The following is a 15,659-nucleotide window of genomic DNA, read 5'->3' on the forward strand; positions in this document are numbered from 1 at the left end:
AAGGAAATCCACTCTAGTGTAGGTTAATTGTTATTTTGATTACAATTTTAGTAATTATTTTGATGATTACTAATCGATCTACTTCAGGGGTGAAATCAACAAGTTCTGACAGGTTCTGGAGAACCGGTAGCGGAAATTTTGAGCAGTTTGGAGAACCGGTAGCGGAAATTTAGAATAGTTGGGAGAACTGGCAAATATCACCTCTGGCTAACCCAGAATGGGATGGGAATGGAGATTTTGCAATATCTTTTGCCCAGCAGTGGGGAGGGAATGGAGATTTTGCAGCATCCTTCCCTTGCCACGCCCACCAAGCCACACCACACCCACCAAGCCACACCACGCCCACCAAGCCACGCCCACAGAACCAGTATGGGGAAAAATTGGGATTTCACCACTGATCTAGTTGAAGTTTGATTAAATCTTGGCAATGACAACTGCTTGGCAAAATGCAACAGATGTTTCTCTGTTTTACTATTCGCATATGCAAATAATACTTTGAAAAGCCAATACTGGATACCTGTTTAAAGGCTGATGTTGGAAGCCAATGAAGAAAATGAGGTCCTTGATTATAGAGGATATAAATAGAGGGGGAATTACCAAGGGAATATAATTTTCTACCTACAAACAATAGAGAGAACAAAAGCAAGAACAGTGAGAGGTACCACGTCAAATCCAGAGCACAGAATGAGCTAATTAAGGAAAAATGATAACTCCACGAAATTCCTGTGGATATTCAGACTCAGAAATAAATATTGGGGACAACCCTTCACCTTAGTGACAAAAACAGGTGACCACAGAAGCAAACAAAAGAAAAACAATTTTGCGATAAATTTAGCAAGCACCCAGGATGTGGCAGAGAATCGAATTTACTGAGCCAACTGTAAACTACAAGGCTATCAAACTGTTTTCCCCCCCTCAAAATTAGGCATTTATCTGCACATCGACTTAAGAAAAATCTTAAAAGAATAAAATCACCAATAAAAAGGAAATAGAAAGCCCAGGAGACACGTTTTAGAACTTTTCACCTCTGCTATGAAATCAACTTTTTTATTTCTTTAAAGAGGTTTACAAAATGATCAGATTTAGGGGAGTTCCTATTTCACAGGAAAAATTGTCAACGGCGAATGTCTACAAACACATAGTGAATTACTACAGGTGGTCCTTGACTTACAACTATTTGTTTAGTGCAGTGGTGGGTTTCAAATTTTTTTACTACCGGTTCGGTGGGTGTGGCTTGGACGTGGCTTGGCTTGGTGGGCGTGGCAGGGGAAGTATACTGTAAAACTCCATTCCCACCCCACTCCAGGGGAAGGAAACTGTAAAATCCCCATTTCCTCCCGATCAGCTGGAACTTGGGAGACAGAGAATAGATGGGGGCGGGGCCAATTAGAATTTTTACTACCGGTTCTCCGAACTACTCAAAATTTCCGCTACCAGTTTTCCAGAACTGGTCAGAACCTGCTGAAATCCACCTCTGGTTTAGTGGCTGTTCAAAGTTACAATGGCACTGAAAAAAGTGACAACTGGTCCTTGCATTTGCAAACACTGCAGCATGCCCATAGTCACACAATCAAAATTCAACCAGTTGGTCACTGGTATGTCTTTATGATAGGTGCAGCATCCTAGGAGTCATGCGATTGCCATTTGCAAACCTTTGCATCTGGAAGCAAAGCCAACGGGGGAAGCTAGATTAGTTTAACAACCATACGACTCACTTAATGACTGCACTGATTTGCTTAACAACCGTGGCAAAAGAGGTCACAAAATTAACTGTTTATTTATTTATTTATTTATTTATTTATCAAACTTCTATACCGCCCTTCTCCCGAAGGACTCAGGGCGGTGTACAGCCTTCATTTAAAACAATTAATATACATATTAAAATAACAATTAAAAAACTTATTCAATAAAAGGCCAAATTAAAACCGTCAATTGACCATAAAAATACCCAATAAAATTACCATTAAAAGTTTAAAATTTAAATTTAAAATTTAAAAAATCAGGCCAGTCCCGCTTGTATAAATAAATAAGTTTTCAGTTCCCGGCGGAAGGTCCGAAGGTCAGGCAATTGGCGTAAACCGGGGGGAAGTTCGTTCCAGAGAGTAGGTGCTCCCACAGAGAAGGACCTTCCCCTGGGGGCCGCCAGCCGACATTGCTTGGCGGACGGCACCCTTAGAAGACCCTCTCTGTGAGAGCGTACGGGTCGGTGGGAGGCATGTGGAAACAGCAGGCGGTCCCGTAAGTACCCGGGCCCTAAGCCATGGAGCGCTTTGAAGGTGGTAACCAAAACCTTGAAGCGCACCCGTTCTGTTACTCACTTAACAACCTTTTGGCTTAGCAAATAGTAACTCTGGTCCCAGTTGTGGTTGTAATTTGAGAGCAGTGGTGGCGTAGTGGTTAGAATGCAGCATTGCAGGCTAATTCTGCTGACTGCCAGCAGTTCAATCCTGACCGGCTCACAATTGATTCAGTCTTCCATCGTTCTGAGGTCAGAGGACCCAGATTGTTGGGGGCGATAGGCTGACTCTGTAAACTGCTTAGAGAGGGCTGTAAAGCACTGTGAAGTGGTTTATAAATCTAAGTGCTACTGCTACAATATTATAGTATTGGATAATAGCTTGAGTCTGAAGCATCACAAGAAAATGATATCCAGAAACATGAGCTCAAGCTCAATTCTTTCAAAAGTATCCCCTTCCCCACTGGAAAAGTACATACATTCAAATTCTATATTCATTTAAGAGAAAAGAGCCAAAAAAAGTAGATATATCCTCAAACGGAAGAACGGAGGGAAATAAGATGAGCAGTTCTAATTCTGCTAACTCCTGATCAGCATTTGACAGCTATTTTGTGTGACAGACTTGAAAGTACTAATTTATTCAAGTCAAGTTGGAAACCCGAGGGAGATACTGAACCATTCAGAAATGCTGCCCATGGTCTTTAAAATGCAAAATCATTATGATGAATGCAAATTAACGGATGCTGGTCACGATAACACAACAGCACACCATATGCATCTTTAAAATGGGTGAAGAGTCTGCTGAATAGCATTGCTATTTGTTCCCTGGTACTGGATGAAATTCATTAGCAACATTCTGGAAACAAATTCTATTAAACCCCAGGAAAAGGTAATCAAACTGAAGCCAGATCATTACAATTTTCAGGGTTCTAAGGAACACCCCCAATGAAATAAAGCTCTGAGGCTTGAGTTCCAATTTATTAGAGATGTCATTTTGGCTCAGCTGTGAAAACCTGAAACTGAAAGCTTCCAGGTTTTCCACACCCAGTTGACAGTTTACAGCCCTGCCCCACACCCACAAGTTCATCACATTGTCAAATCGACTCTTCACACTCAATTGGATACAATCTTCAGGCAGTTTCCATCAAACGCAGGATGTCCTTGAATACGGAATGTTGTTATGACTAACTTTCTACCACTCCAACAACAACCCCCTCCCAATTTCCCCAGCTAAAATATGTGGCAGTTAAGAAGTAAAAAGAAAATTGTCTTCCAAAACTGACAACAATCTTATATCGAGTTTCTTAGGAGTAAGTCTCACCAGCACAATAGGTTTTACTTCTGAGTAGATATGGCTAGGACTACAACGAACCTATTCATGATTGCAGAGAAAGTGGCTCCTTAAATGCTAACTAGGAAAGAAGTAAGAATTTAAAAGACCACAACGAGTTCACTTCATTGTGATACGAACTTGATAAAAAGCGTCCATGACAGAGACCTAAAACAAGATGGACAACATTAGCAAGTATTACAGGTTCAATTGGCAAAAGAAAGCTCAGGACCGTATTGGTTGGAAACATGCGGAAGCGGTCTTCATCCTGCAGTGGATACACAATGGCTAAAATGATGGTGATAATGATGAATGAGTTCATATATGAGTATGAATACTGAATGCTGTCAAAAACAAAATCAAATTGTGGTTCCACTTCTACAGAAAGCTTAGTGCTGCAGATCTTCTGTACCAAAATCCATCTTATATCCCCCACTGTAAAATAAAGTGAAACAAGTTGAGTTTATACCAAAGATGCTTTTTTCCAAGAGGCAACTGGACTTTCTGGTTTTTCTTTGAAGACACTTAAGCTTCAAAGTTTAAACCAGAAAGTCCAGTTGCCTCTTGAAAAAAGCATCTTTGGAAGTACTCATTTCTAAAAATCTAAGTGCCAGAGCCCACTGTAACAGCATTGCCAAAAAGGCACTAAGAGTTGTTAACCTAATCTTGCGTAGCTTCTTCTCTGGTAATACTGTGCTACTAACTAGAGCATACAAAACATTTGCTAGACCAATTCTTGAATACAGTTCATCTGTCTGGAACCCGTACTGCATATAGGACATAAATACAATCGAGAGTCCAGAGATATTTTACGAGAAGAGTCCTCCATTCCTCTACCCGCAATAAAATACTTATGCCACCAGACTCTTATGCCACCAGGGCTTAGACAACTTAGAACTATACCGACTTCAGTCTGACCTAAGTATAATACATAAAATTATCTACCACAATGTCCTACCTGTCAATGACTACTTCAGCTTCAACCACAACAATACACAAGCAAATAATAGATACAAACTCAAGGTAAACTGCTCCAAACTCGATTGCAGAAAATATGACTTCAGTAACAGAATGGTCAATGCCTGGAATGCACTACCTGACTCTTCAGTTTCTTCCCCAAACCCCCAAAACTTTAAGCTTAAACTGTCTACTGTTGACCTCACCCCATTCCTAAGAGGTCTGTAAGGGGCGTGCATAAGTGCACCTGCGTGCCTACCATCTCTATCCTAATAATCCTTTTTACTTACTCTTTTCATGTATCCAAATTATGTTTATTCTTTAACTTGTTATCTTATATATGATTGACAAAATAAATAAATAAATAAAAATAAAATAAAACAACCATGACCTGGATGACTGAGAATCTCCATAGACATTAAGTTGAGTTATAATAACAGAAGTGTACACAGTATTAGAATCTTTAGTAATGTGCTACAGAACATTGACCAAAACCTAATATTGCTTAAAGTATAATCAACATTGATTATATACCATAAAGTCAATCTTGGTTGATTATCAGGAAAATCTCCAGGATGCTCTGTCACCAACAGCCCTTCAGGTCATCCAACAGTGCCTCTATCACCCCTATAATCAAGATCATCCTGCTATCCTTTTCTCTTTCTTTCCATCTTTCCTAACATTATAGACTTCTCAAAGAAGCTGAGCCTTCTTCAGATGATGTGTCCAAAATACAAAAACGTAAACTTGGTCATTTGTCCCTCAAGTGAGAACTCTGGATTGACTTCTTCTATGATCTATTTGTTTTCTTGGCTATCAATGGTATTCTTCTCCAACAACAAAATTCCTATCTAACACACTTATAAATACAATTTTATTTATATTTTATATAAATAAAATAATGCAGCATCTTACTCCTTAACACTGAAAGTAAAAACTAAACCTAGCTAAGGGGGGGGGGAACTGATACATTCTATTGTACAGGTAGTCCTCAACTTACAATAATTTGTTTAGTGACCATTCGCAGTTACAACAGCATTGAGAAAAAGGTGACTTATAACCATTTTCACACTTATCCAGCATCTCCATGATCACATGACCAAAATTCAGATGCTTGGCAACTGGTTCATATTTATGATGGCTACGGTGTCCTGGGGTCATGTGATCACCTTTTGTGACCTTTTGACAAGAAAAGTCAATGGAAAAGCCAGATTCACTAACAACCATGTGACTAATACTAGACAACACAGTATCAACAGTAGAGACCTTCAAATTTCTAGGTTCTACCATAACTCACGACCTAAAATGGATACCTAACATCAAAAAAGTCATCAAAAAAGCACAACAAAGAATGTTCTTTCTGCGCCAACTCAGAAAGCTTAAACTGCCCAAGGAGCTGCTGATCCAGTTCTACAGAGGAATTATTGAGACCGTCATCTGCACCTCTATAACTGTCTGGTTTGGTTCTGCAACACAACAAGACAGACACAGACTTCAGAGGATAATTAGAACTGCAGAAAAAACAATTACTACCAACCTGCCTTCCATTGAGGACTGTATACTGCACAGTCAAAAACAGGGCTATGAAAATATTTACAGACCCCCTCACACACTGGACATAAATTGTTTCAACTCCTACCCTCAAAAGACACTATAGAGCACTGCACACCAGAACAACTAGACACAAGAACAGTTTTTTTCCCGAACACCATCACTCTGCTAAACAAATAATACCCACAAAATCTTCAAACTATTTACTAAGTCTGCATTACTATTAATCTTCTCATCGTTCATATCACCCATCTCCTCCCACTTATGACTGTATGACTGTGATCTTGTTGCTGGTATCCTTAAGATTTATATTGACTGTTTCCCTATGACTATCATTAAGTGTTGTACCTTATGGTTCTTGATGAAAGTATCTTTTCTTTTATGTACTCCAAGAGCCTATGCACCAAGACAAATTCCTTGTGTGTCCAATCACACTTGGCCAATAAAGAATTCTATTCTATTCTATTCTATTCTATTCTATTCTATTCTAATCCTATCCTATCCTATCCTATCCTATCCTATTCTAACTTAACAATGCAATGATTCACTTAATAACCGAGGCAAGAAAGTCATAAAATGGAGCAAACTCACTCAATGCAACATAAATTGTGCAACATAAATTTTGGGTTCCAAAATGAACAATGTCTCAGTTAGCAACAGAAATGTTGGGCTCCATTGTGGTCATAAGTTGAGGACTACCAGTATAGGAAGTTTTAAACTAGATGCTGAATGGATCGTGCAATAAATCAGCAATATAGAAATAAACTGTACTGTGAAGTCTAGTAATGTAAAATATTGATAAGTTACAAGTAATAGTTCAGTCATGAATGACCAAGAATTGATGGAGCAATATAGCAATTTGGTTACTCATGCAGATCAAAAATTAGTTGTTGTTTTTTTATTTGAATTTATATCCCGCCCTTCTCCGAAGACTCAGGGCGGCTTACACTGTGTTAAGCAATAGTCTTCATCCATTTGTATATTATTCATCCATTTGTATATTATATTCATCTTCATCCATTTGTATTATATACAAAGTCAACTTTTATTGCTCCCAACAATCTGGGTCCTCATTTTACCTACCTTATAAAGGATGGAAGGCTGAGTCAACCTTGGGCCTGGTGGACTTGAACTTGCAGTAATTGCAAGCAGCTGTGTTAATAACAGACAGACTTAGTCTGCTGAGCCACCAGAGGCCCTTGTTTGAACACAGGCACAACTGTTGTGCTAAACTTTACTACATTGTATAATGAGGTGTTTCTTATCCAATAGGAGAAAATTAACATAAAATTTCTCAGACTAGCCTGGAGTACCTAACAACAAAGGAAAAATGAGTTCTTTGGGTATCATGATAGGAACAGCAATGTAACAACACCATGGAGAATGGATTTAACTGAACTCTATTGAGTTAAACTAGCTGTAGAAACTTTATTAAATCTCCCATGTAAAAGTACAGAAGGCAACCTACTGAACTGAAATCAATTTCATTGAAATGGGAAGATCTTTGAATGGGTGTAATTAGCTGCTTTCCCCCTGGAGTGATTAAATCATACTTACATAGATTTTGGAATGGGGCCTTAGTCATTCCAGTGTTCAGTATCTTAACACTTTTTGCTGATAATTTTCTTAGGTAGTTTGAGTGAATTGGATGAAATGTAGGGAATCCCCCTCTAAAAATTACTTGCATCCAAGAGAATTGGAATTTATTGAACAAAAGAAATGGAGTCAACCCAACCGGGGGGAAAAATGGCGTTTAAGCCAATAATTGAAAATTAATACCAGAGCTCTTACCTCAATTCTCATATGACCGCTGTCTAGGCTCAGAATTACATGAGATACGCATTTTGGAGCTTGATGCACTACTTCTATAAACTTATATACAATTTCCAACAGCCTATAATTAGGATAAGGGCCTAACTGGGATCCATAAAGCAACTGAGCCAAGGATTCCACTATAAACAGCTTTAGAGCTGCAGAGATACATTTCTGCTTTTTCTGTGGGGAAAAAAAGGAGTCTGTTGTGTCCCACTCCTCCGCTGACGGCCGGATCAGGGAAATCCGAATCAGGCTTGCCTCTGCAGCTCTGCCCAAAGTCCTAGCAAAGTCCTCAGAGCAGGCAGGAGACCAGAAAGTGACTTCAGCAAGATAAGTTCGACTTTGCCTGACTCAGAGACTGCCAGAAAGCAGATCCTTTATATAGGCCATGGGGTGTGGCTCCATGACTCAGCACTCATTAAGGCCTGCCCCTCCCTTCCTTCTGTTGCCTCCGCCTATCCAGTCTTCTGATGCGAGGGTCACTCCAATCAGCAGCTGTCGGAAATAAACTTTCCTCAGGCTCACATGCTGTGGAGGAGTGGGAGGGGTCTAGCTGCTCCGTTTGCCTGGGCATGGAGCCAGGGCTGGGGCCGGGGGGGTGCTCCCTCCTCTGCAGCCTGCTTGGGCATGGAGCCAGGGCTGGGAACGGGAGGTGCCCCCTCCTCTTCAGCTTGTCTGGGCATGGAGCCAGGACTGGGGCCGGGAGGCATACATTCCTCCGTGTTCGGGAGCAGATAAGAAGGCCCCAGCTGCTGTGAGAGCGGGCAAGACACAACAGAGTCACTGAAAAACTTAGAACAGAATAAAGAAGTTGGAAGGGACTTTGGAGATTTTCGAGTCCAGGGGTGTCAAACTCACGGGCTGTGGGCCAGATGCGTCACATGCTGGCCACCCCCACCCCTGATTTAGTGAAGGGGGGGGGGAAGTCACAATATGCCACGTGACAATGGGAGTTTGACACCTCCGTTCTAGTCCCCTTCTCAAGCAAAAGATCCTGTACCATTGTAGACAAACGATTGTTCAGTCTCTTCTTGAACCTCCAGTGATGAACCATCCACAACTTCTAGAGCCAAGCCGATTAATTGTTCTCACTGTCAGGAAGTTTCTCCTCAGTTCTAGGTTGAATTTCTTTTTAATGATTTTCACTACTTCTTATCCTGCCTTCAGGTGCCTATAGAGAAGAGGTCAACCCCTCTTCTTTGTGACGGGCCCCCAAGTCAGCTATTATATCACCCCTAGTCCTTCTCTTTGTTAGACTAGGCAAACCTAGTTCCTTCAATCATTCATTGTACAAAGGTGCTTTTTCTGGAGGCAACTGGACTTGCTTTTTCTTTTGAAGATGTTTCACTTCTCATCCAAGAAGCTTCTTCAGTTCTGACAGGATAGTGGGGAATGGAAGAACTGAAGACCTGAAAAAGCACCTTTGGGACAACCAAGACCTGGATGACTGAGAATCTCTACAGACATTCATTGAACAGTTTAGCCTCCAGATCTCTTATCATTTTTTTTGCTCTTCTTTGCATTCTTTAGAATTTACATGGCTAAGTTTACAATTTATTTCTATATTGCTGATTTATTGCACCATCAATACAGCATTCTAATTTTTTTTATTAAAAAAGTTTTACAAAATTTTAACAAATATCTTCCCTCCTTCCCCAGACTTCCCAGAGCAAAATACAGGGTATAACAAACATAAACTATCCATAAACTCTTATCCTCCCCTAGGACCTTAACTCTCCTTTTACATAAAGAGAAATATAAATATAATTCTTGCACTCTGTTCATTCAAAAGCTATTTGATATTTCTTGGACTGATATTTATTTTGAATATAATCAATCCATCTTCTCCATTCCATCATTATAGGTTCCTGGCTCAAGGCTGACTCAGTCTTCCATCCTTCCAAGGTGGGTAAAATGAGGACCCAGATTGTTGGGGGCAATATGCTGACTCTGTAAAACGCTTAGAGAGGGCTGTAAAAGCACTGTGCAGCGGTATATAAGTCTAAGTGCTATTGCTATCAGAAGAAATAGAACTGATGACCAGAATTAGATTCCATATTCCAAGTGTGGTCTTACCAGCACAGTATAAAGTAGTACTATCACCTCACATGATCTTGAAACTATCCCTGTGTTCAGTGGTGGGATTCAAGTAATTTAACAACCGGTTCTCTGCCCTAATGATTTCTTCCAATCACCAGTTTACCAAACTGTTCAGAAAGTTAACAACCGGTTCTCCCAAAGTGGTGCGAACTGGCTGAATCCCACCACTGCCTGTGTTCTTAGTCCCCAAACACCGGGGCTGAAAAAATGATTTTAAAAGTTAAAAAAAAGCCTCTGATGATCAGGTGGCTCAGCTGGGATCGTCAGAGCCTCTTAAAAGCATTTTTTCTACAATCTCTTCAGCCGAATCCCAGCTGAGTTGCCTGATCGTCAGAGCCTTTTAAAATCATTTTTACAACCTCTTCGGCCAAAGAGGTTGTAGAAAAAATGCTTTTAAAAGTAAAAAAAAAGTTGGCCACGCTCACCCAGTCACATTACCCCCCCACCAAGCCACGCCCACAGAACTGGCAGTAACAAATTTTTACAATTCACCATTGCCAAAAACCCACCAAGACACCTAGCGCACGGCTGATTAATGATTACTTGTTTTATAACTATTTGATTTTATAGCGGCACTGAAGGAATGGTAGTTACAACCTAGACATTGTATTTATGGCCATCACGGCATCTTATAATAATAACAGAGTTGGAAGGGACCTTGGAGGTCTTCTAGTCCAACCCCCTGCCCAGGCACGAAACCCTACACCATTTCAGACAAATGGTTATCCAACATTTTCTTAAAAATTTCCAGTTTTGGAGCATTCACAACTTCTGCAGGCAAGTTGTTCCACTGATTAATTGTTCTAACTGTCAGGAAATTTCTCCTTAGTTCTAGGTTGCTTCTCTCCTTGATTAGTTTCCACCCATTGCTTCTTGTTCTACCCTCAGGTGCTTTGGAGAATAGTTTGACTCCCTCTTCTTTGTGGTAACCCCTGAGATATTGGAACACTGCTATCATGTCCCCCCTAGTCCTTCTTTTCATTAAACTAGGCATACCGAGTTCCTGCAACCGTTCTTCATATGTTTTAGCCTCCAGTCCCCTAATCATCCCCTAATCATCTTTGTTGCTCTTCTCTGCACTCTTTCTAGTGGCGACCAAAACTGAATGCACGATGTAAAAAAGATGTTGAGACTCTAGAAAGAGTGCAGAGAAGAGCAACAAAGATGATTAGGGGACTGGAGGCTAAAGCATCCCGCATGCCTGCCATGTGATCCTGATTTGGGATCCTTTCTTGTCAGTTTTCCACAAGAAAAGTCAACGGGAAAGCAAGCAGGAAGTTGAAAATTGCAGTGATGTGAGGTCCTCACTTAATGACCGTCATTGGTCCTTTTTTAATTATGGCAACCAGGGCTGCCAGAACTGCTAAGTGACATAGTCATGTGGGTTATTATTTTTTTTAAACTTACAGTTAATCACTTAATAATGGAATTTCCAGTCCCAATTAGCATTGTTAAACAAGGACTACCTGTATCAAAGATCCCGACTTTAAAAGACCACACCTCAATATCTAAAGTATTTTTTGCTTAATTTCCTGTTCTTTTATTACACTGAAGCTTCTTGCATGTTTTAGCAAAGACCGCCATATTAGTCTTTTGGAAGTTTATTAAGAACTGCTTTGCACAATAAGCTAGAAAGTTCTTTAGGTCATTCAGACCTTAAAATAAATTTTAAAATCTGGAAGATTTGGCTGGATGCTGGGATTTTTACTTTAGATCAGGTATTGATGATGAATTTTAATTGTTTTCTATGTTATTAGATGCATCCCATTGTCCATTGCCAATCGCTGGTAGCATTTACAAATACAACATTTACTGACATTCTGAGGTGGACAAGTGGCATTTTTAGCTTCTGAGTCACTTAATGCATTTGACGTGAATAGTTATCCAATTTAGCGAGAGAGAAAAGCCCACACTTACGATCAAAATCCATTTCATGTGCACTTTAAAAGAATGAATGAAATAAGGAAGTGAATATCCCTATTTTCTCTAAAATTGTTCTAAACCTAATAAAAAAAATAATAGATTTTAGATTTAACACAAAAAAAACAAAAACCCAAGCCCAATATTTCAGACTTAATGGATCATTTGTAAAGAATAATAGAGCATTTTTGTATAGAAAAGGAATATTATTAGAAATGTAAGGAGAATAACACTTTGTTAAAACAAACACTGTATTTTTGCACTATTTTAATGTTCTTATGTTCGGGGGGGGGGAGAGAGAATAATTGCATGTGTTAATTTGACCTTGAGACAAGATATAGTAATTTTGGATGTTTATATTCTTTTGAATTATACGTGCCTATTACATGGAATTTGCAACCGCGCAATCAAAATTGATTCTCCAGGCCCTTTTTATGGCTAAAAGTCCAGTCTTTTAAACATTGCAGGGATAAATTTATGAGCCCAGATGTCTGTAGATTGAAGACCTGATGTTGTTACTTGTGACTCATAAACAAGTTGCTAATAGAGATGGATTATGTATAGGAGGTTACACTGAAATATGGTGCTTTATTGAAACGGTTGCGTAAAGCTTAATGTACATATACAGATACGTATGAGAAACCCTTGTCTGGATGTTATACTGCTCTTGCATCAGTCCCCAGAACAATCAAGACCACTTCACAGGTTCACTGGGGAGGATAATTAGAACTGCAGAAAAAACAATGGCTGCCAACTTGCCTTCCATTAAGGACCTGTATACTGCACGAGTCAAAAAGAGGGCTGTGAAAATATTTACAGACCCCTCACATCCTGGACATAAACTGTTTCAACTCCTACCCTAAAAACGAAGCTATAGGGCAGGGGTCTCCAACCTTGGCAACTTTCAGACTTGTGGACTTCAACTCCCAGAATTCCTCAGCCAGCTTTGCTTTGGGAGTTGAAGTCCACAAGTCTGAAAGTTGCCAAGGTTGGAGACCCCTGCTATAGAGCACTGCACACCAGAACAACTAGACACAAGAACAGTTTTTTTCCAAATGGGCACAGAATATTCAGGAACCAATAATGTTGGAAACATGGGAAAAAATTTGGGTTAGAAATGTTAAATTTACGCAAGCGCAGAATTTAAGGGAAAATTCTTATAAGATGTTTTATAGATGGCATTTAGATCCTAAGAAATTATCATGTATGTATCCAGATATGCAAGCGAAATGTTGGAGATGTAATTGTGATGATGCTACATATTTTCATGTATGGTGAACTTGTAAGAAAATTAAGTCTTTCTGGATAAGAATTTGGTGGATTATGCAGAATGTACTGAAGAAGAAGATAAAGTTCCTACCACAATTTTTCCTTTTGGAAAACAGACTGTACAGTGATTGAGACTAAACTGATTTTGAACTTAATAACAGCAGCAAGACTGTTGATTGGACAATATTGGAAGAAAAAAGAATTACCCATAATAGAAGAATGAATATTGAAAGTTTCCAATTTGGCTGAGATGGCTAAAATCTCAGCCTTCTTGAAAGACAGTACTCAAAAAAAATATCTAAATGAATGGAAGAATTGGATTGATTATATTCAAAATAGATATCAGATTAAGAAATTTCAGATTGCCTTTGAATGAAGGACGTTGTTTTTGATTTTAATGGAAAAAGTCAGGTTATGTGAGAGAGAAGGATTATAATTGTGTTAGATTTAAAAAATTTAATGTATGACTGTTTGTTTATTGAACTATACCTTGTGTTTGCTCCGGGAAGTTGGGGGGGGAGGGGTTTTTTGGAGGGAGGGGGGAAGGAGGGGGAGGGGGGAGGGGAGGGGAAAAATTTAATTGTTGTTGTAAAACTTTTTCAATAAAAAAAAAAGAACAGTTTTTTTCCCCCCGAACGCCATCATTCTGCTAAACAAATAATTCCCTCAACACTGTCAAACTATTGACTAAATCTGCACTACTATTAATCTTCTCATCATTCCCATCACCTTCCATTTAGGACTGTAACTTTGTTGCTTGTATCCTTACGATTTATACGGTGATTGTTTCCTGATTACTTATTTGCAGCCTATGACTATCATTAAGTGTTGTAAGTGTTGTACCTTGATGAACGTATCCTTTCTTTTATGTACAATAAGAGCATATGCACCAAGGCAAATTCCTTGTGTGTCCAATCACACTTGGCCAATAAAAAAAAATCTATTATTCTATTCTATTCACTTAATGACCCACCTAAGAGAAGGATTTAGGAGCAAGAACTCTTAATGATTCTCTGCCTACTCACCTAATGAGCCTATATCCATCTGAAAACCATCCAGGAGGACAAATATGAGGTTCCCCTGACCAAATGACTCAAACTGAAGAAGCTACCTGGATAAGCGTTTCAAACAAACAAACAAAAAAGAAGTCCAGCTGCCATGACTGAACTTCCAGATAACTCTAACTCAGGGGTGTCAAAAGCAAGGCCCGCAGGCTTGATCCAGCCCATGATGTGGTCAGATCCGGCTCGCAGGGCTGACCTGGAAAATGTAAGGGGCTGTCCTGCGTTGCTTCAACCAGGTCTACTCAATGTGAAGAGGAAACATCAGGCCAGGGTTGCTTCGGCCCAGTGTGAAGAGGAACAATACCAGTAGTTTGGGGAGTGGCATCAAGCTGGCCACGCCCACCCAGTTGGCCAGGCCCAGGGAGTGGCATTAAGCTGGCCACATCCACCTAATTGGCCACACCCACCCAGTTGGCCATGCCATCCCAGGTCAACCACCGCCCTCAATGAAATTGAGTTTGACACCCCTACTCTTAACTGGTTGACTGAAAATCTTCATTAACATGAAGATGTTACATATCATTCTTGCTCTTGTATCATTTTCTTTCTTCTCTCTTTTTGTTATAGTTTCCTCTTTTTTATGTTTTTATTTATTATAAATAAAGCAACAGCAACAACACAGGACCACAGAATGATAAGAGCATTGAAGTTATTAAAATTTGCAGCATTAGAATTTTAAAAAACAAAAACACACACACACACACAGGTGTGCTGGATAGCAACTTTGAAACAAGCATTTTGAAGAACTAAAATGAGGATCTCCATTCAAACTGCACTGTTTATTTTCATGGGTTTAAACCAGGGATGAAATCCAGCAGGGTCTGATCGGTTATGAGAACCAGTAGCGGAAATTTTGAGTAGTTCAGAGAACTGGCAAATACCACCTCAGGCTGGCCCCAAAGTGGGGTGAGAGTAGAGTTTTTGCAATATTCTTCCCCCTGGAGTTGGGAGGGAATGGACATTTTGCAGTATCCTTCCCCAGGAGTAGGGTGGGAATGGAGATTTTGCAATATCCTTCCCCTGCCACGCCCATCAAGCCACATCACATCCACCAAGCCACACCCACAGAACCAGTAGTAAAAGATTTGGATTTCACCACTGGTTTAAACTCTTTTATATAGCATTTAAATACATTATACGGTGATTTTTCCCCTCTTCCTAATTTGTTCCAGGGTAAAGCAAGAAACATGCTGTGTAAAGAGATTTCTAGTCCAAGTGATCACTCAGCACAGCTTCCCAAGAGATTGAGAAGGCAGTGACCCATTAGAAGGATTTCTAAGCAAAGAGAAGAACCAATATTTAGCAATTTTATTAATGTAGTGCTTTATTATGTTCAGACAACCATGCCCCTAATTGTTATTCTTCAAGTGTGTTAGTTTTCCCACCGCCTCCTTACAGCTGAGAAAAAGTCACTGAG

General features: G+C 39.8%; 1 protein-coding gene across 1 annotated transcript in view; it reads right to left on the reverse strand.

The window, feature by feature from the left end:
* MICU1 (mitochondrial calcium uptake 1) overlaps positions 1–15,659 on the reverse strand; it is a 208,849-nt gene that overhangs the window by 143,184 nt on the left and 50,006 nt on the right. The gene's annotated exons all lie outside the window — the stretch shown is intronic.

The sequence above is a fragment of the Ahaetulla prasina genome, chromosome 6 (assembly GCF_028640845.1).
Source record: "Ahaetulla prasina isolate Xishuangbanna chromosome 6, ASM2864084v1, whole genome shotgun sequence".
Taxonomy (NCBI): Eukaryota; Metazoa; Chordata; class Lepidosauria; order Squamata; family Colubridae; genus Ahaetulla; species Ahaetulla prasina.